Source organism: Triticum aestivum, chromosome 1D (assembly GCF_018294505.1).
Source record: "Triticum aestivum cultivar Chinese Spring chromosome 1D, IWGSC CS RefSeq v2.1, whole genome shotgun sequence".
Lineage (NCBI taxonomy): Eukaryota > Viridiplantae > Streptophyta > Magnoliopsida > Poales > Poaceae > Triticum > Triticum aestivum.
In genome coordinates, this window is record NC_057796.1 from 486,924,084 (window position 1) to 486,927,513 (window position 3,430).

Genomic DNA, 3,430 nt, shown 5'->3' on the forward strand with positions numbered 1-3,430 from the left:
TTATGTGCTGCCATTGTCTTTCCCATGCATGAAGGATCATGACAGTGTTGTATGCATAGTGGACGACAGGGAAATCAAGGCATGAAGTGATATTGAGAGGAGGCTGCATCAACTGGTTTTGCATAGATTCATTGAAAATGGTTTTATAAGTTGAGGAGGTGTATTCAAGTCGTATTCTAAACTTTAAACTCAGCACATCCTTCAAATAGCTAATGCATTACATATTCTTCTAATAAACCAGAGACCATTTTATTTTCTGCGTGCTATGAATTACATCAGCCCGAGGGCTAAATCAATATTATATATACAACTTCACTCGTATATACAGACTTATATACATGCCCGAAATACGGAATCAATGATGAGTATATGCCATCTTGCAATGTATATGCAGCATAATCAAATTAGAGAACTGGTATGTATGTGCGTGACCGAGATACGGATGATTTCACATGTATCTTCGTAGGTAGTCGACCCGGGTGGGGTGCTTGAGCTTCATGAGCGCCTTGAGCTCGTACTTGCGCACCATCTCTCTCGAGATCCTTAGGTTGTCGGCGATCTTGCTCAGTGTGCGCCTCCCCCTGCCGTCCAGCCCGAACCTCTGCCTGATCACCACGCTCTCCTTGGGCTTCAGAGAATCCAGTTGCATCACCCATCACATGATCAACATTGTCAACCATGCGAGCTCGAGCACATCGATCAAGAAACCAAACACATTTTTTTAGAAAAGGAGGATGTACCCCCGGCCTCTGTATCTGGAAGAAACCAAACACATGAATATTTTGATGTTGTTGTTTGTGCTTACGAGGTCATCAATGGCGAGGCGTAGGAGGCGGTTGTGCTTGTGGGTGTCGACCCCGATGGCGTCGACGTCGGTGACCTCTTTGATGAGCTCCTCCTGCGTGACACGGTTCCACGAGTGGAGCGAGTAGGTCGGCCTCGTCATCCGCACCACGTCGCGGTACCTCGCGGGCAACAGACCCACTTTCTTCATCGTCTCCTCGTCTGTCGGCGCCCTCCCGAGCTCGAACGACAGCTCCTCCCGAGCCCTGTTGATCTCCTGCCTCTCCACGATAAAATCAATATAGCATTTCAGCATTTCTACCTCTGACAAACACAAGCAGAATGTGCAAACACTGAAGGCTGAACCGACTGGGCAAGCTCGGCATTACCAATTCCATGGCAAACGGGAAGCGGGTGAAGCTGGAGAGCGTCATGGCGCGGATGACGGAGTGTCAGATCCAGAAGAGCGCGTAGGTGTTGTTGGATAGGTTTGCAAGATAATAAAGAGCACGTAAATAAAACTAGGGATTGTTTAGGTAAAAAAGCAATAAAGTTAGTATAGCGAGTGTGGAAAAGTGGTGGCAGGAGTTGCGAAATTGTCCCTAAGCAATTGACTACTTTACTAGACCGATAGCAAGTTTTATGTGGGAGAGGCCACTGCTGGCATGTCATCCCTGACTTGGAATTCTATGCACTTATGATTGGAACTATTAGCAAGCATCTGCAACTACTAACGTTCATTAAGATATAACCCAACCATAGCATTAAGATATATTGGCCCCCTTCAATCCCGTATGCATCAATTTCTATGCTAGGTTGAAGCTTCTGTCACTCTTGCCCTCCAATACATAGTCCTATCAACATACAACTAACCCTATGGTGTGATCCACGCGCGCGCTCATATGATGGGCACCAAAGGACAGCAACATAACCGCAAGCAAATTAAACCAATCATAGCAATTCACCAATTACCGATAGGACAACAAAAATCTACTCAGACATCATAGGATGGCAACACATCATTGGATAATAAGATGAAGCATAAAGAACCATGTTCAAGTAGATGGTACAGCGGGTTGCGGGAGAGTGGACCGCTGTAGATAGATGGGGGAAGGTGATGAAGATGTTGGTGAAGATGACGGAGGTGTTGGTGTAGATTGCGGTGACGTTGATGGCCCCGGCGGCGCTCCGGCGCCACCGGGAGAGAGGGGGAGGGAGCCCCCCTCCTTCTTCTTCTTCCTTGACCTTCCCCCTAGATGGGAGAAGGGTTTCCCCTCTGGTCCATGGCCTCCATGGCATGGGAGGGGCGAGAGCCCCTCCGAGATTGGATCTGTCTCTCTGTCTCTCTCTGTTTCTGCGCTCCCAGATTCTGGCCTTTCACCGTTTCTTATATTTCTGAAGATCCGTAACTCCGATTGGGTTGAAATTAGGACGCGATTTTTATCCGGATATTGGCTTTCTTGCGGCGAAAGAAGGGCACAAACCGCCTTACGGAGTGGCCATGAGGGCCCAGGGCGCGCCCCTCACCCTCGTGGGCCCCTCGGGCATCGTCTCGCGTTGATTCCACTTCCCGAAATTCACATATATTCCAAAAAAAATCTCCGTAAGTTTTTATCCCGTTTGGACTCCGTTTGATATGGATTTTCTGCGAAACAAAAAACATGCAACAAACAGGAACTTGCACTGGGCACTGGATCAATATGTTAGTCCCAAAAATAGTATAAAAAGTTGCCAAAAGTATGTAAAAGTTGTAGAATATTGGCATGGAACAATCAAAAATTATAGATACGACAGAGATGTATCATGCAGCGGGTAGCCGTCCGACACCTGAGCTTTCATAGGAAACATTTGAAATAGGGCTGCTTTTACCTCACCAGTGGTGTATGCGACATTTAGAGATGTGTTCATAGATGTTGTCACCTTAGGTGGCACTGCATCCAACACGTCATGCATGTTGGTCACACCTTCCAAAGTGTAGAGACTTTTGTAGAACATTATTGCCATGTCCTCAAGCTCAATTCTATTACTGATCATGTCACGTTTGGCATTCTGCATGGATTTTATGGGGTTTTCCTTCTCCTCGTAGTAGCTCTAAGGTGGAAGTAGCGAGAAGTGTTTTTAGCACCTATTTTTTATGGTTAAAATGAAGAAAAAGGTCCAGGCCCGGGATGGAGGGGTGTGACGGGCTGGCGGATCGGCTGTGCATGTCTACGTTTAGCTTGTACATGCCACATATGGAGGTGGGTATACCTTATGGTCAAATGATAATAGTTCTCTTATACGGTTTGTGAGGGAGGTGTACCGAAGCAAGGCTCTATAAATATAGCATGAAACAATAACAAATTATAGAAACATTTGAGACGTATCAGAAATTTGATGCTAGGATCAAATTCCAAAGTTACAAGATAGCACCTACTTGGCTAATTTTTAAAGAGTACATAAAGCATAATATGCAGTGATGTACTTTGAACCAGACAATCATGTGAGGAATTGTCTAGTGATTGATAAGAGAAAGTAATTAGAGGATCAACCTTGAGCGTAGAGTTACCCCCTCCCCACGTATTGTGTACTAAATCTGAATACGATATACATATCTTTACCATATATTTATGTATTAACTGTAGATCTCAATGCATATCTCCATGGC

General features: G+C 45.5%; 1 pseudogene; it reads right to left on the bottom strand.

The window, feature by feature from the left end:
- Positions 1–448: 448 nt before the first annotated feature.
- On the bottom strand, positions 449–2,838 carry LOC123161316 (RNA polymerase sigma factor sigE, chloroplastic/mitochondrial-like; annotated as a pseudogene).
- Positions 2,839–3,430: the final 592 nt, after the last annotated feature.